At 44.8% G+C, this 27,362-nt stretch overlaps 4 non-coding genes across 4 annotated transcripts; all 4 read right to left on the bottom strand.

Annotated features, from left to right (window-relative positions):
- Positions 1 to 4,354: 4,354 nt before the first annotated feature.
- Positions 4,355 to 4,427, bottom strand: trnar-acg (transfer RNA arginine (anticodon ACG)). The gene has a single exon. It is a non-coding gene; the product is annotated as a tRNA-Arg (tRNA).
- Positions 4,428 to 15,994: 11,567 nt separating this feature from the next.
- trnag-gcc (transfer RNA glycine (anticodon GCC)) lies at positions 15,995 to 16,065 on the bottom strand. The gene has a single exon. It is a non-coding gene; the product is annotated as a tRNA-Gly (tRNA).
- Positions 16,066 to 19,015: 2,950 nt separating this feature from the next.
- Positions 19,016 to 19,086, bottom strand: trnag-gcc (transfer RNA glycine (anticodon GCC)). Its single transcript has one exon. It is a non-coding gene; the product is annotated as a tRNA-Gly (tRNA).
- A 2,951-nt stretch (positions 19,087 to 22,037) lies between these two features.
- On the bottom strand, positions 22,038 to 22,108 carry trnag-gcc (transfer RNA glycine (anticodon GCC)). Its single transcript has one exon. It is a non-coding gene; the product is annotated as a tRNA-Gly (tRNA).
- Positions 22,109 to 27,362: the final 5,254 nt, after the last annotated feature.

Below are 27,362 nucleotides of genomic sequence, written 5' to 3' on the forward strand. Positions count from 1 at the left end.
CTGGATCCTGGGCTTTATATAAAGAGGCATAGAGTACAGAAGTATGGAAGTCATGATCAACTTCAATAAAACACTGGTTCGGCCACAACTGGAGTATTGAGTCCAGTTCTGGGCACCGCACTTTAGGAAAGATGTGAAGGCCTTAGAGAGGGTGCAGAAGAGATTTATTAGAATGATTCCAGGAATGAGGGACTTTAGTTATGTGGATATACTGGAGAAGCTGGGGTTGTTCTTCTTGGAACAGAGGCGGTTGCGAGGAGATTTGATAGAGGTATTCAAAATCATGAAGGGCCGAGACAGAGTCGATAGAGAGAAACTGTTCCCATTGGCGTAAGGTTCAAGAACCAGAGGACATAGATTTAAAGTGATTGGCAAAAGAACCAAAGGTGACATGAGGAAAATCTTTTTTACACAGCGAGTTGTTAGGATCAGTAATGCATCGCCCGAGAATGTGATGAAGGCAGAATCAACCATGGCCTTCAAAAGGGAATTGGATAAGTACATGAAAGGAAAAAAATGCTGCGCTACTGGGAAAGGCCGATGGAGTGGGATTACCTGGATTGCTCTTGATAGAGCCGAATGGCCTCCTCCCATGCTGTAACCTTTCGACAATTTGTATATTTTCATGGGATGTGGGCGTTGCTGGCAAGGCCGGCATTTATTGCCCATCCCTAATGGCCCTTGAGAAGTTGGAGTTGAGCCGCCTTCTTGAACCTCTGCAACACGTGTGCTGAATGTTCTCCCACAGTGCTGTTAGGTAGGGATTTCCAGGATTTTGATCCAGCGACGATGAAGGAACGGCGATATATTTCCAAGTCGGGATGGTGTGTGACTTGGAGGGGAACGTGCAGGTGAAGAAGCCTTGGCGGGTTGCTGCAGTGCATCCTGTGGATGGTACACACTGCAGCCACGGTGCGCCGGTGGTGAAGGGAGTGAATGTTTAGGGTGGTGGCTAGGGTGCCAATCAAGTGGGATGCTTTGTTCGGGATTGTGCCAAGCTTGTTGACTGATGTTGTAGCTGCACTCATCCAGGCAAGTGAAGGGTATTCCATCACACTCCTGACTTGTGCCTTGTAGATGGTAGAAAGGCTTTGGGTACGCATGAGGTGAGTCACTCGCCGCAGAATACTCAGCCTCTGGCCTGCTCTTATAGCACAATATTTATATGGATGGTCCAGTTAAGTTTGTGGTCCATGGTAAACCCCAGGTTGTTAATGGTGGGAGATTCGGCGATGGTAGTGCTGTTGATTGTCAAGCGTATGTGGTTAGACTCTCTCTTGTTGGAGATGGTCATTGCCTGGCACTCGTCTGGCGCGAATGCTACTTGCTATTTATCAGCCCAAGCCTGAATGTTGTCCAGATCTTGCTGCACGCGGGCAGCGTCCACAATGTTCTTTCTTGCACGTGCAGTGAAGTGGACCGCAGTTTTCACTTTTAAACCAATGTTAAGAAAAAAATGTGTCCGGGAAAAACTCGATTTCAGTGGGTGACTCTGGGCCAATGGATATTTCGGTTAAAATTTGTAATTGCCGACTGGCGAGAGGGTGGATTTGGAGCTCCTGTGTGGCTGCACTGCGCTCTATCCCGATCTGTTTGGAGCGACATTCCCCTCACCTCATCACTTACAGGGACAGTTCGACTCTAAGTTTCATTTCCCTGGCGCTTGGTGAGATTTCAAAAATTGGATCAGACCGTGCCTAGTCCAACCTCGTCACTTACAGGCAGACAGATACAAAGCGGCGACACTGTGATTCGGTGATATGAAAGCCGAGTGCGATTTCAGGTTCGAATGCAATGTCGAACAAAACTTATTCAAAGAAAGTGCAGGTCATTGAAGTGCCTTTAAATTCCTGATTGTTTGCACTGAACTTCTTCCCCACGTGCTTGAGATTCACGTGGAGCGATTTGGGCGCTTCTTTTCATTTCCTGCAGAAGTTTCAACTGCAGTTCAAGATCAAAAGTCCTGGGACCACTGTTGTTCACAATTTATTGGTGCTGGGACCAGTGTTGTTCACAATTGATCGGGGCTGGGATCACTGTTCACAATTTATTGGTGCTGGGACCACTGTTGTTCACAATTTATCGGTGCTGGGACCACTGTTGTTCACAATTGATCGGTGCTGGGTTCACTGTTGTTCACAACTAATTAATGTTGGGACCACTGTTGTTCACAATTTATTGGTGCAGCGACCACTGTTGTTCAAAATTTAGTGGTGCTGGGACCACTGTTGTTCACAATTGATCGGTGCTGGGATCACCGTTATTCACAAGTTATCGGTGCTGGGACCATTGTTGTTCACAATTGATCGGTGCTTGGATCTCTATTGTTCAAAATTTATCGGTACTGGGGCCATTGTTGTTCAAAATTTACATTATTGATTTGGACACGGGAATCGGAAGTGCATTTTGAAAATTTACGGACGGCGCCTAATTGGGAGTTCCAATTAATACAAAGGAAAAATGCGAAAAATACAGGCAATCATTCGTAACCTTACAGCATGGGCGTGTAAATGGCAAATTAATTTAAATATAGCTTAGTGTGAGGTGGTGCATTTTGGTCGGAAGAATAAGTGGGCCACATACGGCTTGGATAATAAGAGTCTAAATGGGATAGAGGAGCAAAGGGAGCTAAGGACACAGATACACAAATCACTAAAAGTCGCGACATTGGTTGATAAGGCCACGTGAAAACAAACTAAACACTGGGGTTCATTTCTAGAGGGATAGAATTGAAAAGCAAAGAAGTTATATTAAACTCGTAGTGAACCTTGGTTGGACAAAACTTGGAGCACTGGGCAAAGTTCGGGTCTCCATATTATAAGAAGGATATAGGGACATTGGGGAAGGTGGAAAAGATTCACAAGGATGATACCAGAACTGAGAGGAGAGACTTATCAGGAAAGGACGAACAGGCTACGATTTCTTTCTCTGGAAAAGAGAAGGCCGAGGGGTGACCTGATAGAAGTCTTTAAGATAATGAATGGGTTTGATAGGGTCGACATAGAGAAAATGGTTTCACTTGCCTTGTGGGCGAGTCCAAAACTAGAGGTCATAAGTATGAGATAGTCACTAATAAATCCAATAGGGAATTCAGGATCAACTTCTTTACCCAAAGATTGGTCGGAATGTGGAGCGCGCTACCACAAGGAGTAGTTGAGGCAAATCACATGGATGCATTTAAGGGGAAAGTGGATAAAATCTTGAAGGGTCCAGTCAGAGTAGCTGCTCCCATTGGCAGAAAGGTCAAGAACCAGATGACAAAGATTTAAGGTGATTGTAAAAGAATCAAAGTCGAGATGAGGAAAAACGCTTTTGTGCCGCGAGTGGTTAAGATTTGGAATTCACTGCCTGAGTGAGTGCTGGAGGCAGATTCAATCGTGACTTTCAAAGGGGAATTGGATAAGTACGTGAAGGGAAAAACATGAAGGGCTACGGGTAAATAACTAAAACTGCAGAAACCCGAGATCTTCAGATCTTTAGTCTAACGCCCGCCCAACTGAGTGATTTCCGACTAATGTTAATTGAACTTTGTGTCATTCGTTGGAACAACATATAACCCCGGGTGGAATTGTCACTTCAGGTCATTCCGCACTTGATGTATAAACATCGCACTCATATATGCACATCCTCAGTTCATATATGAACATCGCACTCATATATGCACACCCACATTTCATATAAAAACTCGCTCACTCATATATACACACCCATAATTCATATATAAACATCACACTCGGAAAGACACACCCACAATTAATATATAAACATCTCACTCATATATACACACCCACAATTCATATATAGACATCGCACTGATATCTACGCTCCCACAGTTTATAAAGGAACAGCGCACTCCGACTACACACCCAGTTAATATCTACCCAAATTCCTGCTTATAGGTCTCACCAAAGTCTGAACACTGAAAGTTTAACTGTTTTCCAGATACTGTCCGTCCTGCTTTGTATTTTCAGCATCGGATTTCCTGCAGAACGGCAAAGGTAGCGCGATATCGGTCCTGGCGGTGAATGCTGCTTCTGCCGGACGCCTCGATGTTCAGGAGGTGGCGGGGATTGGAAAGCTCTTTTGTCACACGAAGTGTCTGAAAGGCCCGGAAACACATGAAGGCCATTTGCGCGGTGGCGACACCTCGTGCTGCAATGTTAGTGTGTCTGACATCAACCGAAAAGGCGGCTTGTTGGAATCACGTTGTGGGCAAAGTTTTTTTTTTACATAACTGAAACTAAACCATTCAAAATGGAATGTTTGTTTTATTTGCTGCTTCACCATAAACAATATCCAATTATAATGTCTGACTCATTCATTCCCCAGTGTCACGGGGAAAATTCCATAAAACCGAGCCAGGTAGGAGTCGAACCTACAATCTTCTGATCCGTAGTCAAACGCGTTATCCATTGCGCCACTGGCCCACCTGATAATTAAGACCTTTTATTTCATTTTTCATTCAGAATCAATCCACACATTGCCACAGCGAGCTGAACGGAGCGAGAGATGCAAACGGTGTTGGTGAACACAGCGAAATCGACGCGACAAACAGAAAAGTACCAAACGGCCTCAAACTCCAACAGACAGTGGAGGGTATCTGACAGGTATCAGTGAGGGGAGGTCGTGAAGTTGCAGCTTGATTTGGCTCCGTGGCTAAGCTGCTCAAAGTGCCCGTTTGGTCGGGGCCTTTTTTGTCTTAAGTCTCCAATGTGATATTTACCCAATTTGTGAATTCAGCAACAAAATAACAAAGGGCGGTATTTGTATTAATTCCGGAGCCAACAAGGAAAGGATTCCAGAGCTTCAATGCGGAAATGTTCCTTCACTGTGCAGACGGAACTCTCATACAATGTGTCTGAAACACGTTTCGAGGATATTGATCCAAAGGCCTGTGTGTACAACCTTCTTCACTTACAACCAGTAGCCCATCTCTATTAAAGGTTGCAAAGCGAAACTCGTTTCAAAGTAGATTTCGCTGTGCAGCTTTTGTAAAATTGGTAGAAACTCATTTTGAACACATCTTGGTATTAATGAGAATATCAGGCACAGGATAGTTTGGGTGGAACCGTCTCTTACAATAAGTACAAAGTGCAATCGATTCCAAAGTGAAAAGGCCAATCCAATCTCTCAGTCTCTCTCTCTCTCTCTCACTTTCTCGGTGAGTGAATGTAAACCAGCAGAAGAAGCGAAAACAAAGAACTGAGCAGTTTTGTTTGTTTCCTTTTCCTTCGGGCGAGTACAGTTAAAGAGAATGAGTTATGTTTCCTGCTGAACAAATAACTGGAATGAGCAATGTATCCGGTTCCCATGGTACCCAGTGAAACAACCACGTTTAGATCTCACATTTGCACTGATACCTTCCTTCGTTACTAATTATAGGAAACTTTTGGTAAGGTTCAATCACACTTCAGAAGTCCAGAAGCGCAAAGAAAGGTAGACACCTCATGGTGACGTCACCCACAGGCGAGAGAGGTTTGCAGGTTGACCTGGAGCTTTAAATGTATAAACTCCTTTCAATGTACAAACTCCCCTCAACAACAGTAATTAAATTCCAACTGATCTGAGACTTTGGTTATTTATGGTGATTATACTTTGTGGAGTTAAACCAGCAGTAAAATCCGGTGTGTGTTGTACACATAGCCGTTCAGTCAATATAAAACATCCGGCCTACCATGAGCAATGACATACAGGGTATGTTGGGTTACGGACAGTTCTGCCAACAGCAGTTGTTCTCTCGGTCACACATCCGGCATCACCTCTCGGTCTCACACTTCAGAGTCACTCCTGAATATAAACACATTTCTGTTTCAGACTTTTACCTGGAGGTCAACAAATCACAAGTCAAGAAGAAGGGAACAAACAAATCAAATATTTAACAACGTTAACAGGTAGAAAATTAACCATAAATAACTGAGGAAAAAATGAAGCAAACGGATCAAGATGAGCAATTAGCAAAAGGTATCAATTAAAGAAAGGAGATGGGGAACCCATCAAATCGCTCCAAATAGTTTTTGAAAAATCCTTTCGGTTTTCATCTTCGTATCTCCGTTAAGTTGGGGACGGACATCTAGAAATATTTCCGTAACAGCATAAAGACAATTAGAATGCAAATTTCACAAAGTAATGATTAATCTTACTTATACATGAGCATCATGCTCTGTGTTTGAAATCTGGGATTGTTTTACCATTTTTTAAGTTTAGAGGGCAGTTCTGAATGTATGTTCTACATTTAAACGTAAGCAAATAAAAAAAATGCGTAATTTGTTTTTAATGACAGGAAGAGTTGCTTTTCCATGTTACATGTCGAGATTTATTCATTTCTGCAACTGTCATTTGCGAAATGAACGAATGTATTGATTCAATTGCCGGTACGGGTAAGGAAATCCCAACTGTATCATTTCCAGGAAACAGTCAAGCAATTAAATTAGTTTATCAAACCCAAAATACCCGCTGGGATTTGCTGATTGAAATTTTCAATGGAAATCGAGATGGTCACTGAGTATTGGAACAAATATACCCGCTGAGATTTCGGGGTTGTTACTGATTTATTTATATCACTGACTATCCCATTTTGAACGAGGTGATGTTACAAATCTAACGACAAGAGATTAGGTAGGAGAAGGAATAGACTAAAGTAGCAGATTGAATTTCACTGATATCACAAACATTGCACACCACAGCCCTTAAAAATTGAGACCTATTTCTATGTTAAACTGGAGAGGGTCCAAATAGAAAGTTACAGAAAAAGCCATTCAATGTATCAAATTGAATTACACTGATTCCACAAACATTGGACAGCACACCCCGTAAACATTGATATCTGTTTCTGTATAAAACTGGAGAGGGTGTAAATAGAAAGTAACAGAAAAAAGAACATTGATGTATGAAATTTAATTTTGTTATTACTGCGCAAACGCTGAACAGCCAATCGCCAAAACACTGTTCCAATTTTGAATCAGTCACAGAGCCCTGAGCCGGAGTGAAAATGCTGGGACCCAACGTAATTCAAACACGTAGTCTTCGGATCTGGAGTCAGACGCTGCAGTTCTGCCACCAGCTCCACAGGAAACGTGTGGACCCGGATACATAGGATGGAGATTGGTACCGACCGCCACCGCGCCTCTCGGAGTGCGGGGGGCGGAAGCAGCAGCCCGCCACACTTCCTCACCAAAAGCGCAGGTATCCCACTCCTGACAGATTCACTTCTTTAAACGTTGTTTAGATTCGGTGAATTACGATATAATTCAATCTTTAATTGCCCTCCGCTCCGTCAGTTCAGGATTTTATTTAAACCGATATTTGGAGCTCTGTTTTACAGGGTGCCGGCTGTTTAAGCATTTCTCAGTCCCACTATTCCCATTAATAACACTTTTTGCTGCTAACTTCTGTTTGATGCAAAACACCGGTCCTGTGAAATTGAACAGCGGTTGCACTGAAAATTTTTACAAATACTTACCGTGTTGCGGTTTCTGTATTATAGCGGTTAGCACGTTCACCTCACACGCAAAAATCCCCCAATTGGATCCCGGGCAGATTTTTTTCATTATATTGGAACTTGCTCGATATGTACCTTCAGGGGCGAGTTTCTTCTCCTGTGTTGATAGGTCGACAATCGGCTGTTCCTGTTCAATTTAACAACGGCTGCACCAAACTCCTGGTGTCATATACACTGAACATTTCTAAAATGCAGTCTGAAAAGCGTTTCACATGCAAAACAAATCATTATTAAACTTGTGAGTGTCACTCGGTAACCACGTTAGCGTCTCTTTCAGTCTGCAACAGAAAATAATAGGTTGGTTAATGGTGTTTACAGAAATATTCATCTTTTCGTAGAGTTTATTTGGTTTCATGTAATTAATTACATAGGTGTGAATGCCGAATCATAACCACGAGCCCACCAGGCACCTGTACAGACAGTTCACCCAATCCGGTTACTTTGATCATCTGCCCTACTGTGCTTGAAAAACAAAAGGATGAACAGCCCTTTTCTGTGAAAATGTGTCTTGATGAAACTAGTATCTGCAATTGATGAACTGGAGCGAATTGCGGTCGATGCAGATCTGGAAAATGCGCAATGCAGCCGCACAGGAATTCCAAGTGAACTCGACGTGGAGGAAAAGGAGTGACAGAAACAGAAGGAGATGCCACGTGAAAGATTTGGACCTGGACCTGCTGCATGAGACTTTAAATGTGTTCAGCCTTTAACTGTAGCTCACAGTGTCAGAACAGTCACTGTTATCATTACCCTTTTATGTATCTTCTTGCACTGCATCTCCTCAATAGTCCCGGATTATCACAGCATCGCTTTCTTCAAATTTAATCCAAGTGTGAAAACATACACGATTTCAAACCTCAGCAAAGGTGTGTGAGATTGGAAGGAGAGTGTGAGTGGGGATCATGGGCCTGGGGGGCAGTGAGATCATCTCCTGAACACTAAGATATTCCGCAAAGCGAAGAAGCAGGGAGATGAGACCTTTCCCGGCATGTGCAAAATCCATCCCTTCTCAATGGCCAGCACCGTTCTTGCCCTCTCTCTCCCTGCTGACCAGGTCAAGATAGGTTTCATGTATTGGCTGTATTTGCATCAGGCATCTAATTCAACTGGCAGCTGGAGGAGTAGAGGAAGCAGGAGGGTAAGAAGATTCAGAAACAGGAGATGCCACGTGAAACGGGCCGAATCTTATGTGTTCCAGTTGCTTCAAATGATGCACGGCAGTCCTGCTTCGCCTCGGAGCTTTCTCTGCATCGATTCGGCCCGTGCGTGCGTGCGTTTTGGAAATGGAAACAGAGACATCCGCTGCTTGTTGGAGTATTTCACCTCACTTTCCATTTCACGCGCAGGCCGACCCGCACTCGGCACTGTCATGGCCTGAACGCGTCTTTCGTGTTCTCACAGAAAATGCCACTTTGTGCGAGCAGCTTGTCTGGACTGGACTGCACTGAACTGGGACACTGAGAAAATCAGTACTTCAAAAAGAAAACATTCTTCACTCACACATCCTGATACATTAGGGTCCCTGTACTTGAATGATTGTTCCATTCATTGGAACATAGGAACAGGAGTAGGCCATTCAGTACCTCGAGCCTCCAGTTTCAGACATCCTTCCTGAGGTGGGGCGCCCAGAACTGAATGCAGTCCTCCAGATGGGGTCTCACCAGAGCTCTGTGCAGCTGTAACATGACAACCACCCCTTGTATTCCAACCCTATTGAGATAAACGGGGAGAGTTAGAACTCGAGAGAAAGCGGGAGTGTGCAAATGGGAGAGAGAGAAAGAGAGAGCAATTGGGATGGAGAGAGCACCATGCATTGCACATACCATCGCTATGTCGATTTCTCAGCAGCGCTTTGAATCCCCACTGAGCTTTCGAACCATTTACTGCACCGCAGCAAAAGTTCCAAAGCAGCATATGGGTAACGTGAAATAACCTAATCGATAGCCGATTTGTGATGCCATGAGTAGCACGTGGGACTTCTAATCACTGTGTGTCCGAATCTCACCATCGTTGAATTTTAGCTCAGGGTTCGGTGATTTCCGCGCTGGGAAGCGAAATTTTGATGCAAAACTACAACAGGATCATTAATGCCCGTCAAGGAAGGGAAACAACCCCCTACACTTCATCTTACACAAGTGGCTCCAGTCCCACCCGAATTTATAATGCTCAATCCACTCTGAGCTGGATTGGCGAAACAATCTTAAGAAGGAGGCTGATCATCTGCTCACCGCAAAAGTCAATCTGCTGAACTTCCGGCTCTGTCAGACTGCATGTTCCTTCAGACTGGTTTCCAACTGGACACATTCATCCTGCTGCTTTTCGAGCATTGGTGCTTGAGGGGTATAATTCTTGCTTGCAGTAATTCAATTCCTGTAAAAGTAGCTCCTGATGATCGCAAGATGGAAAGTATCGTGGCTGAGCGTTCTAACGCGCTGGTTTAAAACTCAAGCTACATCCCAAAATTAGTAGATTGATCAAAATCATAGTTTATGGTTCCAATACCGCAGCCTCCCTCCTGTAAACTAATAACACTAAATATCTCATCACTATTACAACAAGAGGAACCACGTGGCGATACAAATAATTGATGCATTTTGGAACACCTCAATTATACGTTCAGCTCCGTTCGAAATGTTCACAAGGAAAAGGATTCGTTGATCTTGGTGAGACTCAACCAACAACCTCGGCATTTCCCGACCCTGTACTGTCAGATAAGGAGCGTGCACTGACTGCGCCGCTAGAGCCCGGTCACTCTGATCACCTGTCCCACTCTGCTGGAAATAATATTAAGGTGAGAGGCCCTTACCTGTGGAAACGTGTCCTGTCCCCGTGATGAAAATAATATCTGCAGTTACACTTTCAGCTCCTTTCACATCCTCTGCTCCATCACACTACAATCGGGATTTCTGTGAACAGAACAAAATAAACATTGGCAGAAATTCTAAAAGCAGCGGGATTCAAATCCACACATCGAAAGAAATTAAATTTAACACATTAGACCGCGAGGCCACGCTACCAATGCTGTTTAATGCTCAAATTAATGAATTGAAGCTAATTGATCGCATTTACCCCGTGCTGGAGTTGTTCTCCTTTGAGCAGAGAACGTTAAGAGGAGAATTGATAGAAGTGTTCAAAATCATGAAGGGCTTAGAAAAAGTAAATAAAGAGAAACTGTTCCCATTGGCAGAAAGGTTGAGAACCAGAGGACACAGATTTACGGTGATTGGCAAAAGAACCAAAGGCGATATGAGGAAACACTTTTTTACCCGGCGAGTCGTTATAATCTGGAATGCGCTGCCTGAAAGGATAGTGGAAGCAGATTCAATCGTGGCTTTTAAAAAGGAATTCGATAAATACTTGAAGGCATAAAAATTTCGAGCTACCGGAAGGAGCGGGGGAATGGGACTAACTGGATTGCTCTTAAAATGACCCGGCACGGGCTCGATGGGCCGAATAGTCTCCTTCTGTTCTGCAACCATTTTATGATTGTATGATTCTATTCATAACCTTTATTTTCTTTGCATGCATTTCTCTATCTCTCCCTGTCTCTGTCTCCTGTGTTGTCCTCTGATGGACTTCTCAGGCTTCCTTGAACGGCGACGGCTGATCGAACCTGCAACGACCAGCAGAGAAGGTTGAAGAAAGACTGAGACGGTAGGAAAAGTAAAGGTGCATCCCAGCTGCTGCAGCCAATGTCTACACATACATGTCTCGTCGCTCTCACAGTGAAACAAATCACCAATTTGATTAAAGTATTCTTATGGTAGAGTGTATGTTATCACCATGCCGAGACAGACGGCAATCATATCAGAGAATCAGACAATCTTAAAAATTTACGCCAGCGGAGGCCATTGCGCCCATCTTGTTTGTACCGGCCGGAAAAGAGGTATCCAGCATCGCCCGACTTACCAGCGTTTGGTCCGTAGTCTTGACGGTTATGGCTCTTCAAGTGCATATTGAAGTGCTTTTTAAATCCGATGAGGATTTCTGCTTCTCCCACCCTCTCAGGCAGTGAGTTCCAGACCCCCACCACCCGCTGGGTGGAAAAGAAATCCCCTCTGCTCCACTCTAATCCTCTACCAATTACCTTAAATCTCTGCCCCCTTTTTATTGACCTCCCTGCTAAGTGAAACAGGTCCTTCCTTTCCACTCTATCGAGGCCTGTAATAATTTTGTACACCTCAAATAAATCTCCCCTCTGCCTCCCCTGTTCCAGAGAAAACACACTCAGCCTATCCAATCTATCCTCATAGCTAAAATTCTCCAGTCCTCCAAACATCGTCGTAAATCACATCTGTACCATTTCTAGTGCAGTCACGTCTTTCCTGTAATGTGGTGACCACAACTGTACGCAATACTCCAGCTGTGGCCAAACTAGTGAATTATTCATTCCTAGAATAACCTCCCTGCTCTTACATTCGATGCCTCGGCAACACATGTAAAGTAAATAAAATGTCTCAAGATGATGAAGAGAATGATGCTGAATGTGAATTTCCCCCAGGGCAGGCGGTCTCATTGATATTGGATGACGGGATAGAGAACGAGATATCGAAGTTTGCCAATGGGCACGTTGTAAGCAGTGAAGATGAAAGCATAACATTCCAGAGAGACATTATAACATTCCAGAGAGACATTAACATAATAAATGAATGGCCAAAACCGTGCCAAATGGATTTCAATTTCGGCAAGTGTGAGGTCATCCACTTTGGACTTCACAAAGATAGATGAGGATACTTTCCAAAAGGTGAAAAATTCGAAACTGTGGAGTTCCAAAGGAACTTAGGTGTCCATGTACATAGATCAAAAACAGGTCATGGACAGGTTCTGAAAATAATCAAAAAGGCGAATGGAATGGTGGCCTATATATTTAGAGGACGAAAATACAAGGGAATAGACATTGTTCCAGAGCAACACAAAGCTCAGGTTGGACCACACCTGGAGTATTGTGTTCAGTTCTGGACAGCGCACCATAGGAAGGATATACTATCCTTGGAGGGAGTGCAGTGTAGATTTACGAGAATGATACCTGGACTCTAAGCGTTAAATTACGAGGAGAGATTACACAAACTAAGGTTGTATTCCCTGCAATTAAGTAGATTAAAGGCTGATGTGATCGAAATTATCAAGATATTAAGAGGAACTGATGGGGTAGTTACAAAGAAACTATTTCCGCTCGTTGGGGTGTCCAGGACTTGGGGGCATAGCCGAAACATTAGAGTCAGGACTTTCAGGAGTGAAGTTAGGATACACTTCTACAAGCAAAGAGAGGAAGTCTCTTCCACAAACGGCAGTTTGATGTGAGCACAATTGTTAATTTTAAACCCGTGATTAAAGATTTTTGTTAACCAAAGGTATTTGGAGATATGGGACCAAGTCGGGTACAGGGAGTTCGGTCACAACTCAGCCATGATCTCATTGAGTTGCGGAACAGGCTGGAAGGACCAAACACCACACCCCTGTTCCGAAGTTCCTCCTTGGTGCAGAATGCAAAATAGTCGTGCATTAGCCGGGAATCGAACCCGGGTCGCCCGCGTGGCAGGCGAGAATTCTACACCTGATACACCAATGCTGACTTGGGCAACGTTTCCATGTTTCCAAATGGAATCCTGTCTGAACGAACATGCCGTTTACAGCTGCGATGGACGAGTGGCGAAAGCTGTTGTCTCAAAACTCCAATGGGGTTTTCCTGCTCAGGTTTGAAGTCGGCTCGCAGTGCTACGGCTTAAAGATCTCTTCAATGCTCAAATACATTAATTGGAATTAATTGACCGCATTTACCTCTCTCCCAGCATCAGAGATACTTCAACGTGGCCGGTGCTTTTAATTGGGCGTCCAATCTTCTCTTCCAAGATTTCAAGACCGAGAAGCAATATCTCCCAATCTGTAACTTAAATTCTGCTAGCTTGCAAAACTTAACATTTATACTCTTTATTTTCTTTGCATGCACCTCTGTATCTTTCCCTGTCTCTGTCTCTTGTCTCTGTTTGACCCCTGATGGCTTCTCAGGCTTCCTTGAACGGCGAAGGCTGATCGAAACTGCAACACCAGCAGAGGAGGGCAAAAAAAGGGACTGAGACGGTAGGTAAAGTAAAGGTGCAACCCAGCTGCTGTAGCTAATGCTTATACACTTATGTCTCTTCGCTCTCACAATGAAACAAAGCACCAATTTGATTAACGTATACTTATGGTAGAGTGTATGTTATCACGATGCCGAGACAGACGGCAATCATATCATAGAATCCGAGAAAGTTCGGCCACAGAAGGAAACCATTCTGCACATCATGCCTGTGCCGCCGAAAAATCGGTACCGAGCCTCATCTCACTTTCCAGCGTTTGATACCTAATCCTGTTTGTTACGGATCTTAACTTGCATGTTGAAGTTTTTATTTTGCCAATATGCTGAGGGTTTCTGCATCTCCCACCCTTTTCGGCAGTGATTTCCCGACCCCCACCGCCCACTGGGTGGAAAAAAAATCTTCCTCTCCCCTCTAATCCTTCTACCAATCACCTTAGATCTATGTACCCTGATTATTGACCTCCCTGCTAAGGGAAATAGATCCTTGCTATCCACTCCATCTAGGCCCGTCATAATTTTATACACCTTAATAAAATCGACCAACAGCCTCCTCACCTCCAGTGCAAACAACCTTATCCTATCCAATCTAATCTCATAGCTAGAATTCTCATGTTCTGGCAACAGTGTCGTAAATCTCCTCTGTACCATCTCGACTGCAATCACATCTATGCTGTAATGTGGTGACCACAACTGTATGCAGTATTCTTGCTGTGGCCTAACTATTGTTTTAAAATTTCTGCCATAACCTCCCTGCTCTTACATTCTCTGCCTCGGTTAATAAAGGAAGGTATCCTGTATGCATTTGTAACCACGTTAACTCCCTGTCCTCTTACATTCTGGGATCTGCGGACATGCACTCCAAGGTCCCTCTTTTCATTTACACCTCTCAGTATCCTCCAACGCAATGTTTTTTCAGAGCAACTAATTCTGAAACGTCTTACTTGATAACACAAGTCGTACAGACGAAACCAATTCAGTAAAGGGAAACTAATATTGGCGACAGGAAATAGTTAGTGTACAACTTGATAATACCACACACCGGAATAGAAAATGAGATTGGATGGATAGAAGAGGTCTGAAAGGATGGCCGATCGGCTTTGGAAGACAGCGAAACTTCACACTGGCTGCACGAAGCAAGGAACAGCGCCTGGTTGATCTCGATGCATGATTCTCGCTTCGAGACGTTAGTTGATTAATATCCGGAGAAGTTCCGGGTTCAGGTCCCGGATGAGCCTTGCTCTGCCACTACTTTGAGTGAAAAGATACCAACTGGCTTCTAACATCTTCTCAGAATTGCATTTGGTAGGATTGAATTACATGCAGATCATGTTTGAGCTCCAGAGGACAGAGTGCTGAGGTTCCCAAGGCGCAACACATGTAAAGTAAATAAAATGTCTCAAGATGATGAAGAGATTGATGCTGAATTGGAATTTCCCCCATGTCAAGGCGGTTTCATTGATATTAGATGACGGGATAGAGAGCGACACATCGAAGTTTGCCGATAGCCCCAAAATGGGCAGCGTTGTAAGCAGTGTAGATGAACGCACAACATTCCAGAGAGATATTAATATAATAAATGAATGGCCAAAACCGTGGCAAATGGATTTCAATTTTGGCAAGTGTGAGGTCATCCACTTTGGACTTCACAAAGATAGATCAGAATACTTTATAAAAAGTGAAAAATTCGAAAATGTGGAGTTCCAAAGGAACTTAGGTGTCCATGTACATAGATCAATAACATATCATGGACAGGTACAAGAAATAATCAAAAAGGCTAATGGAATGGTGGCCTATATATTTAGAGGACGAGAATAGACAAAATTCTAGAGCTGCACAAAGCTCTGGTTGGACCACACCTGGAGTGCTGTGTTCAGTTCTGGACACCGCACCTTCGGAAGGGTATATTGTCCTTGGAGGGAGTGCAGTGTAGATTTACTCGAATGATAACTGGACTCTAAGCGTTTAGTTACGAGGAGAGATTACACAAGCTATGGTTGTATTCCCTGCAATTTAGTAGATGTGATCGAAATTATCAAGATATAACGAGGAACTGTTGGGGTAGTTACAAAAAAACTATTTCCACTCTTTGGGGTGTCTTGGACTTGGGGGCATAGCCTAAACATTAGAGTCAGGACTTTCAGGTGTGAAGTTAGGACACACGTCGACAAGCAAAGGGAGGTAGAAGTGTGGACGTCTCTTCCACAAACGGCAGTTTGATGCGAGCACAATTGTTAATTTCAAACCCGTGATTGAAAGATTTTTGTTAACCAAAGGTATTTAGAGATATGGGACGAGGGCGGGGACAGGGAGTTCGGTCACAACTCAGCCTTGATATCATTGAGTTGCGGAACAGGCTGGAAGGACCAAATACCGGAATCCTGTTCCGAAGTTCCTCCTTGGTGCAGAATGCAAAATGGTCGTGCATTGGCCGGGAATCGAACCCGGGTCTCCCGCGTGGCAGGCGAGAATTCTACCCCTGAACCACCAATGCTGGCTTGTGCAAAGTCTCCATGTTTCTAAATGGAATCCTGTCTGAACGAACATGCCGTTTCCAGCTGCGATGGACGAGTGGTGAAAGCTGTTGTCTCAAAACTCCAATGGAGTTTTCCTGCTCAGGTTTGAATTCGGCTCGCAGTGCTGCGGCTTGAAGATCTCTTCAATGCTCAAATACATTAATTGGAATTAATTGAACACATTCACCTCTCTCCCAGCATGAGAGATACTTCAACGTGGCCGGTGCTTTTAATTGGGCGTCCAATCTTCTCTTCCAAGATTTCAAGACCGAGAAGCAATATCTCCCAATCTGTAACTTAAATTCTGCGAGCTTGCAAAACCTGACATTTATACTCTTTATTTTCTTTGCATGCATCTCTCTATCTTTCCCTGTCTCTGTCTCTTGTCTCTCTGTGTGACCCCTGATGGACCTCTCAGGCTTCCTTGAACGGCGAAGGCTGATCTAACCTGCAACACCAGCAGAGGAGGGCAAAAAAGGGACTGAGACGGTAGGTAAAGTAAAGGTGCAACCCAGCTGCTGTAGCTAATGCTTATACACTTATGTCTCTTCACTCTCACAATGAAACAAAGCACCAATTTGATTAAAGTATACTTATGGTAGAGTGCATGTTATCGCGATGCCGAGACAGACGGCAATCACATCATAGAATCCGAGAAAGTTAGGCCACAGAAGGAAACCATTCTGCACATCGTGCCTGTGCCGGCCGAAAAATCGGTACCGAGCCTCATCTCACTTTCCAGCGTTTGATACCTAATCCTATTAGTTACGGATCTAAACATGCATATTAAAGCTTTTATTTTGTCAATGCGATGAGGGTTTCTGCATCTCCCACCCTTTTCGGCAGTGATTTCCCGACCCCCACCGCCCACTGGGTGGAAAATAAAATCTTCCTCTCCCCTCTAATCCTTCTACCAATCACCTTAGATCTATGTACCCTGATTATTGACCTCCCTGCTAAGGGAAATAGATCCTTGCTATCCACTCTATCTAGGCCCGTCATAATTGTATACACCTCAATAAAATCTGCCAACAGCCTCCTCACCTCCAGTGCAAACAACCTCATCCTATCCAATCTAATCTCATAGCTAGAATTCTCATGTTCTGACAACAGTGTCGTAAATCTCCTCTGTACCATCTCTAGTGCAATCACATCTATGCTGTAATGTGGTGACCACAACTGTATGCAGTATTCTTGCTGTGGCCTAACTATTGTTTTAAAATTTCTGCCATAACCTCCCTGCTCTTACATTCTCTGCCTCGGTTAATAAAGGAAAGTATCCTGTATGCATTTGTAACCACGTTAACTACCTGTCCTCTTAAATTCTGGGATCTGTGGACATGCACTCCAAGGTCCCTCTTTTCATTTACACCTCTCGGTATCCTCCAAAGCAATGTTGTTTCAGAGCAACTAATTCTGAAACGTCTTACTTGATAATACAAGTCGTACAGACGAAACCAATTTAGTAAAGGGAAACTAATATTGGCGACAGGAAATAGTTAGTGTACAACTTGATATTACTGCACACCGGAATAGAAAACGAGATTGGATGGATAGAAGAGGTCTGAAAGGATGGCCGATCGGCTTTGGAAGACAGCGAAACTTCACACTGGCTGCACGAAGCAAGTAACAGCGCTTGGTTGATCTCGATGCATGATTCTCGCTTCGGGACTTTAGTTGATTAATATCCGAGAAGTTCCGGGTTCAAGTCCCCGATGAGCCTTGCTGTGCCACTACTTTGAGTTAAAAGACACCAACTGGCTTCTGACATCTTCTCACAATTGCATTTGGTAGGATTGAATTACATGCAGATCATGTTTGAGCTCCAGAGGACAGAGTGCTGAGGTTCCCAAGGCGCAACACATGTAAAGTAAATAAAATGTCTCAAGATGATGAAGAGATTGATGCTGAATTGGAATTTCCCCCATGTCAAGGCGGTTTCATTGATATTAGATTACGGGATAGAGAACGACACATCGAAGTTTGCCGATAGCCCCAAAATGGGCAGCGTTTTCAGCAGTGTAGATGAACGCACAACATTCCAGAGAGACATTACAATAATAAATGAATGGCCAAAACCGTGGCAAATGGATTTCAATTTTGGCAAGTGTGAGGTCATCCACTTTGGACCACACAAAGATAGATCAGAATACTTTACAAAAGGTGAAAAATTCGAAACTGTGGAGTTCCAAAGGAACTTAGGTGTCAATGCACATAGATCGATAACATGTCATGGACAGTTACAGGAAATATTCAAAAAGGCTAATGGAATGGTGACCTATATATTTCGAGGACGAGAATACAAGGGAATGGACATTATTCTAGAGCTACACAAAGCTCTGATTGGACCACACCTGGAGTACTGTGTTCAGTTCTGGGCACCGCACCTTAGGAAGGATATACTGTCCTTGGAGGGAGTGCAGTGTAGATTTACTGGAATGATACCGGGTCTCTAAGCTTTAAATTACGGGGAGAGATTACACAAACTATGGTTGTATTCCCTGCAATTCAGTGGATTAAAGGCTGATGTGATCGAAATTATCAAGATATTAAGAGGAACTGATGGGGTAGTTACAAAGAAACTATTTCCGCTTGATGGGGTGTCTCCGACTTGGGGGCATAGCCTAAACATTAGAGTCAGGACTTTCAGGAGTGAAGTTAGGACATACTTCCACAAGCAAAGGGATGTAGAAGTGTGGAAGTGTCTTCCACAAACGGCAGTTGATGCGAGCTCAACTATTAATTTCAAACCTGTGATTTATAGATGTTTGTTAACCAAAGGTATTTAGAGATAAGGGACTCAGGCGGGTACAGGGAGTTCGGTCAGAACTCAGCCATGATCTCATTGAGTTGCGGAACAGGCTGGAAGGACCAAATACCACAATCCTGTTCCAAAGTTCCTCCTTGGTGCAGAATGCAAAACGATCTTGCATTGGCCGGGAATCGAACCCGGGTCTCCCGCGTGGCAGGCGAGAATTCTACCCCTGAACCACCAATGCTGGCTTGTATAAAAGTGGCATGTTTCTAAATGGAATCCTGTCTGAACGAACATGCCGATTACATCTGCGATGGCCGAGTGGTTGAAGCTGTGGTCTCAAAACTCCAAAGGGGCTTTCCTGCCTCGGTTTGAATTCGGCTCGCAGTGCTGCGGCTGAAAGATCTCTTCAATGCTCAAATACATTAAATGGAATTAATTGACCGCATTTACCTCTCTCCCAGCATGAGAGATACTTCAAAGTGGCCGGTGCTTTTAATCGGGCGTCCAATCTTCTCTTCTGAGATTTCAAGACCCGAGAAGGAATCTTTCCCAATCTGTAACTTGAATCCTGCTAGTTTGCAAAACCTGACATTTGTACTCTTTATTTTCTTTGCATGATTCTCTCTATCTTTCCCTGTCTGTCTCTCTTGTCTCTCATTGTGACCCTTGATAGGACTTCTCAGACTTCCTTGAATGGCGAAGGCTGATCGAACCTGCAACACAAGCAGAGAAGGGTAAAAAAAGGCACTGAGACGGTTGGAAAAGTAAAGGTGCAACCCAGCTGCTGCAGCTATTGTCTACACACTTATGTCTCTTCGCTCTCACATTGAAACAAAGCACCAATTTGATTGAAGTATACTTATGGTAGAGTGCATGTTGTCACGATGCCGAGACAGACGGCAATCATATCATAGAATCATAGAAAGTTAGGCGAAAGAAGGAAGCCATTCTGTACATCGTGCCAGTGCCGACCTAAAAAATCAGTATTGAGCCTGATCCCCCTTTCCAGCGTTTGGTCCCTCATCCTGTTGGTTACGGATCTTCACGTGCGTATTGATGTTTTTATTTTTCAATGCGATGAGCGTTTCTGCATCTCCCACCCTTTCAGGCAGTGATTTCCCGACCCCCACCGCCCACTGGATGGAAAAAAATATCTTCCGCTCCCCGCTAATCCTTCTACCAATTATCCTAGATCCATGTACCCTGATTATTGACCTCCCTGCTAAGGGAAACAGGTTCTTGCTATCCACTCTATCCAGGCCCGCCATAATTTATACACTTCAATTAAATCTCCCACCAGCCTCATCAGTTCCAAACCGAACAACCTCATCCTATCCAATCTAATCTCATAGCTAACATTCTCATGTTCTGGCAACAGTGTCGTAAATCTCCTCTGTACCCTCTCCAGTGCAATCACGTCTTTCCTGTCATGTGGTGACCACAACTTTACGCAGTATACTTGCTGTGACCTAACTATTGTTTTATAAATTTCTACCATAACCTCCCTGCTCTGACATTCTATGCCTCGGTTAATAAAGGAAAGTATCCTGTATGCATTTTTAACCACCTTAACTACCTGCCCACTTACCTTCAGGGATCTGTGGACATGCACTCCAAGGTCCCTCTTTTCATCTACACCTCTCAGCATCCTCCAAAACAATGTAGTTTCAGAGCAACTAATTCTGAAACGTCTTGCTTGATAATAAAAGTCGTACAGACGAAACCAATTTACTAAAGGGAAACTAATATTGGCGACAGGAAATAGTTATTTTACAGCTTGATATTGGTGCACACCGGAATGGAAAACGAGATTGGATGGACAGAAGAGGCCAGAAAGGATGGCCGATCGGCTTTGGAAGACAGCGAAACTTTACACTGGCTGCACGAAGCAAGTAACAGCGCCTGGTTGATCAGGATGTCTGATTCTCGCTTAGGGACGTTAGTTAATTAAAGTCCGAGAAGTTCCGCGTTCAAATACCGGATAAGCCTTGCTGTACCACTAATTTGAGTGAAAAGACACCAACTGGCTTCTGACATCTTCTCAGAATTGCTGTTGGTAGGATTGAATTACATGCAGAGCATGTTTGAGCTTCAGAGGACAGAGTGCTGAAGTTCCCAAGGCGCAACACATGTAAAATAAACAAAATGTCTCAAGATGATGAAGAGATTGATGCTGAATGTGAATTCCCCCAGTTCAGGCGGTCTCATTGATATTAGATGACGGGTTAGAGAACGACATATCGAAGTTTGTGGATGGCCCCAAAATGGCCAGCGTTGTGAGCAGTGTGGATGAACGCATAACATTCCAGAGAGACATTCATATGATAAATGAATGGCCAAAAGCATGGCAAATGGATTGCAATTTTAGCAAGTGTGAGATCATCCACTTTGGACTTCACAAAGATAGATCAGAATACTTTACAAAAGGTCAAAAATTCGAAACTGTGAAGTTCCAAAGGAACTTAGGTGTCCATGTACACAGATCAATAATGTGTCATGGACAGGTACAGGAAATAATCAAAAATTCGAATGGAATGTTGGCCGATATATTTAGAGGACGAGAAGACAAGGGAAGAGACATTATGCTACAGCTACACAAAGCTCTGGTTGGACCACACCTGGAGTATTGTGTTCAGTTCTGGACACCGCACCTTCGGAAGGATATACTGTCCTTGGAGGGAGTGCAGTGTAGATTTACTGGAATCATACCTGGACTGTAAGCGTTAAATTACGAGGAGAGATTACACAAACTATGGTTGTATTCCCTGCAATTTCGGAGATTAAAGGCTGATATGATCGAAATTATCAAGATATTAAGAGGAACTGATGGGTTGGTTACATAGAAACTACTTCCGCTCGTTGGGATGTCTAGGACTTGGGGGCATAGCCTAAACATTAGAGTCAGGATTTTCAGGAGTGAAGTTAGGACACACTTCTCCAAGCAAAGGGAGGTAGAAGTGTGGAAGTCTCTTCCACAAACGGCAGTTGATGCGAGCACAATTGTTAATTTCAAACCCGTGATTTATAGATTTTTGTTAACCAAACGTATTTAGAGATATGGGACGAAGGCGGGTGCAGGGAGTTCGGTCACAACTCAGCCATGATCTCATTGAGTTGCGGAACAGGCTGGAAGGACCAAACACCACACTCCTGTTCCGGAGTTCCTCCTTGGTGCAGAATGCAAAATGATCGTGCATTGGCCGGGAATCGAACCCAGGTCTCCCGCGTGGCAGGCGAGAATTCTACCCCTGAACCACCAATGCTGGGCTGTGAAGAATTTGCATGTTTCTAAATGGAATCCTGTCTGAACGAACATGCCGTTTCCAGCTGCGATGGACGAGTGGTTGAAGCTGTGGTCTCAAAACTCCAATGTGGTTTTCCTGCCTCGGTTTGAATTCTGCTCGAAGCGCTCCTGTTCCAAGATCTCTTCAATGCTCAAATACATTAATTGGAATTAATTGACCACATTTACCTCTCTCCCAGCATGAGAGACACTTCAACGTGGCCGGTGCTTTTAATTGGGCGTCCAATCTTCTCTTCCAACATTTCAAGACGGAGGATCAATATCTCCCAATCTGTAACTTAAATTCTGCTAGATTGCAAAGCCTGACATTTATACTCTTTATTTTCTTTGCATGCATCTCTCTATCTTTCCCTGTCTATGTCTCTTGTCTCTCTGTGTGTCCCCTGATGGACTTCCCAGGCTTCCTTGAACGGCGAAGGCTGATCTCACCTGTAACACCAGCAGAGGAGGGCAAAAAAGGGACTGAGACGGTTGGAAAAGTAAAGGTGAAACGCAGTTGCAGCAGCCAATGTCTACACACTTATGTCTCTTCGCTCTCACAGTGAAACAAAGCACCAATTTGATTAAATATACTTATGGTCGAGTTTATATTATCACGATGCCGAATCAGACGGCAATCATATCATCGAATCATAGAAAGGAAACCATTCTGCACATCGTGCCAGTGCAGGACGAAAAATCGATACCGAGCCTCATCTCACTTTCCAGAGTTTGGTCCCTAATATTGTTGATTACGGATCTTGACGTGCATATTGAAGTTTTTATTTTTCAATGCGATGAGGGTTTCCGCATCTCCTACCCTTTCAGCCAGTGATTTCCCGACCCCCACCGCCCACTGGGTGGGAAATAAGTCTTCCGCTCCCCTCGAATCCTTCGACCAATTAACTTAGATTTATGTATCCTGATTATTGACCTCCCTGCTAAGTGAAATCGTTCCTTGCTATCCACTCTATCTCGGCCCGTCAAAGTTTTATACACCTCAATTAAATCTCCCAATAGCCTCCTCAGTTCCAAAGCAAATAACCCCAGCCTATCCAATCTATCCTCAGAGCTAAAATTCTCCAGTTCTGGCAGCATTGTCGTAAATCTCCTCTGTACCATCTCCAGTGCAATCACACCTTTCCTGTAATGTGGTGACCACAACTGTATGCAGTATTCTTGCTGTGGCCTAACTATTGTTTTATAAATTTCCACCATAACCTCCCTGCTCTTAATTTCTATGCCTCGGCTAATAAAGGAGAGTATCCTTTATGACTTCTCAACCACCTTATCTACCTGTTCTGCTACCTTCTGGGATCTGTGGACATGCACTGCAACGTTCCGCTGTTTATCTCCACCTCTCAGTCTCCTCCCAAGCAATGTAGTTTCAGAGCAACTAATTCTGAAACGTCATACTTCATAATTCAAGTCGTACAGTCGAAACCAATTTGTTAAAGGGAGACTAATATTGCTCACTGGAAGTAGTTCATGTACAACTTGATATTGCTGTGCACCAGAATAGAAAACGAGATTGGATGGACAGAAGAGGTCTGAAAGGATGGCCGATCGGCAGTGGGAGGCAGCGCACATTTCAACTGGCTGCACGATTTCGCAATCAGCGGCTCGTGGGTCTAGGGTTATGATTCTCGCTTCGAGGTTTGCGTTAAATGATACATGCGAGATCTCAGCTTCAAATCCCGCACGACCCCTCCTGTCTCATTGCTTTACGTGAAAATTCAGCAATTAGCTTCTGACATCTTTTCGGTGTTGCTGTGGGGAGAATTGAATTATATCCAGAGAATGTTGGAGCTCCAGAGGACAGGGTGCGGAAGTTTCCAAGGCGCAACACACGTGAAGGAGCGGGTGAGTGGGACGAACTGGATCGCTCTTCCAATGAGCCTGCACGGGCTCGATGGACCGAATCGCCTCTGTGTTGTAACCATTTTATGATTCTTTGTATTCTCTTTATTTTCTTGGCATGCATTTCTCTATCTCTCCCTGTCCCTGTCTCTCGTATTGTCCCCTGATGGACTTCTCAGGCTTCCTTAAACGGCGGTGCCTGATCGAACCTGCAACACCAGCAGAGAAGGTTAATGGAAGATTGAGACAGTCGGAAAAGTAAAGGTGCAACCCCGCTGCTGCAGCCAATGTCTTCACATTTATTGCCCATCCCTAATTGCCCTTGAGAAGGTGGTGGTGAGCCGCCTTCTTGAACCGCTGCAGTCCGTGTGGTGAAGGTTTTCCCACAGTGCTGTTCGGAAGGGAGTTCCAGGATTTTGACCAAGCGACGATGAAGTAACGGCGATACATTTCCAAGTCGAGATGGTGTGTGACTTGGAGGGGAATGTGCAGGTGGTGTTTTTCCCATGTGCCTACTGCTCTTGTCCTTCTAGGTGGTAGAGGTTGTGGGTTTTGGAGGTGCTGTCGAAGAAGCCTTGGCGAGTTGCTGCAGTGCATCCTGTGGATGGTGCACACTGCAGCCACAGTGCTCAGGTGGTGAAGGGAGTGAATGTTTGGGGTGGTGGATGGGGTGCCAATCAAGCGGCCTGGTTTGTCCTGGATGGTGTCGAGCTTCATGAGTGTTGTTGGAGCTGCACTCATCCAGGCAAGTGGAGAGTATTCCATCATACTCCTGACTTGTGCCTTGTAGATGGCGGAAAGGCTTTGGGAGTCAGGAGGTGAGTCACTCTCCGCAGAATACCCAGCATCTCGTAGCCACAGTATTTATATGGCTGGTCCAGTTAATTTTCTGGTCAATGGTGACCTCCATGATGTTAATGGTGGGGGTTTCGGCGATGGTAATGCCGTTGAATGTCAAGGGGAGGTGGCTGGACTCTCTCTTGTTGGAGATGGTCATTGCCTGGCACTTATCTGGCGCGAATGTTACGAGCCACTTGTCAGCCCAAGCCTGGATGTTGTCCAGGTCTTGCTGCATGCGGGCTCGGATTGCTTCATTATTTGATGGGTTGCGAATGGAACTGAACACTGTGCAATCATCAGCGAACATCCCCATTTCTGACCTTATGATGGAGGGAAGGTCATTGATGAAGCAGCTGAAGATGGTTGGGCCGAGGACACTGCCCTGAGGAACTCCTGCAGCAATGTCCTGGGGCTGAGATGATTCGCCTCCAAAAACCACGACAATCTTCCTTTGTATTAGCCACTGGAGAGTTTTCCCCCTGATTCCCATTGACTTCAATTTTACTCGGGCTCCTTGGTGTCACACTCGGTCAAATGCTGCCTTGATGTCAAGTGCAGTCACTCTCACCTCACCTCTGGAATACAGCTCTTTTGTCCATGTTTGCTCCAAGGTTGCAATGAGGTCTGGAGCCGAGTGGTCCTGGCGGAACCCAAACTGAGCATCGTTGAACAGATTATTGGTGAGTAAGTGCCGCTTGATAGCACTGTCGACGACAACTTCCATCACTTTGCTGATGATTGAGAGGAGACTGATGGGGCGGTAATTGGCCGGATTGGATTTGTCCTGCTTTTTGTGGACAACACATACCTGGGCAATTTTCCACATTGTCGGGTAGATGCCAATGTTGTCGCTGTACTGGAACAGCTTGGCTGGAGGCGCAGCTAGTTCTGGAGCACAAGACTTCAGTACTACAGCAGGAATATTGTCGGGGCCCACAGCCTTTGGTGTATCCAGTCACTTGGAGTGAATCGAATTGGCTGAAGACCGGCTGCTATGAATATGGGGAGGAGGCCGTGTTGGATTGATCCACTCGGCACTTCTGGCGCAAGCGCTTACAGCCTTGTCTTTTGCATTCACGTGCTGGACTCCTCCATCATTTAAGGATGGGGATGTTTGCAGAGTTTACAGAGCCTCCTCCTCCCGTTAGTTGTTTAATTGTCCACCACCATTCACGATTGGCTGTGGCAGGACTGCAGAGCTTTGATCTGATCCTTTGGTTGTGGATTCGCTTCGCTCTAATCTATAGCATGTTGCTTCCGCTGTTTAGCATGCATGTAGTCCAGAGTTGTAGCTTCACCAGGTTGGCACCTCATTTTCAGGCACGTGTAGTGCTGCTTCTTGCATGCTCTTCTACATTCCTCATTGAACCAGGGTTGATCCCCTGGCTTGTTGGTAGAGTGAGGAATATGCCAGGCAATGAAGTTAACAGATTGTGCTGGAATACAATTGTGCTGCTGCAGGATGGCCCACAGCACCTCATGGAATGCCCAGTTTTGAGCTGCTGGATCTGTTATGAATCTATCCCATTTAGCACAGTGGTGGTGCCACACAACACGTTGGATGGCATCCTCCGTGCGAAGACAGGACTTCGTCTCCACGAGGACTGTGCAGTGGTCACTCCTACCAATACTGTCATGGACAGATGCATCTGCGACAGGTGGATTGGTGAGGACGAGGTCAAGTTGGTTTTGCCTCGTGTTGGTTCATTCACCATCTACAGTCGGCCCAATCTTGCAGCAATGCCCTTCAGGCCTCGGCGAGTAGTGGTGCTACCGAGCTACCTTTGGTGATGAACATTGAAGTCCCCCAGCTCCCCTCAGTGCTTCCTCCAAGTGGTATTCAACATGGAGGAGGACTGATATCAGCTGCTGAGGGCTGGTCAGTAGGTGGTTTCACTTGCCCATGTTTGACCTGATACCATGAGGTACACAGTCAATGTTGAACACTCCCATCCTGACTGCATATCACTGTACCGCCACTGTCTGGTCCGTCTGTCCTGCCGGTGGGACAGGACATACCCAGGGTGATGGAAGAGTCTGCGGATTTTGGCTGAAAGGTGTGATTCTGTGAGTATGGCTATGTCAGTCTGTTGCTTGACAAGTCTGTGGGACAGCTCTCCCAATTTTGGCACAAGTCCCCAGATGTTCGTGAGGAGGACTTTGCAGGGTCGACTGGGCTTGGTTCGAACCTTTGTCGTGTCCGGTGCCTAGTGGCCCGTCCGGTTTTATTATAACTTTTTTGTTAATCGAGATTTTACAACTGAGTGGCTTGTTCGGCCATTTTCGAGGGCAATTAGGAATCAACCACATTGTTCGCTGGGGTGTGGCGTCACATATCGGCCAGACTGGGTACGGACGGCAGGTTTCCTTCCCTGAAGGGCATGAGCAAACCAGATGGGTTGTTATAACAATCCGGAAGTTTCATGGCCACCATTACTGATACTGGTATTTTAATTCCAGGTTTTATTTTTCATATATTGAATTGAAATTCTCCAGCTGTCATGGCGGGATTATGAACTCGTGACCCCGGATTA

Source organism: Heptranchias perlo, chromosome 20 (assembly GCF_035084215.1).
Source record: "Heptranchias perlo isolate sHepPer1 chromosome 20, sHepPer1.hap1, whole genome shotgun sequence".
Taxonomy (NCBI): domain Eukaryota; kingdom Metazoa; phylum Chordata; class Chondrichthyes; order Hexanchiformes; family Hexanchidae; genus Heptranchias; species Heptranchias perlo.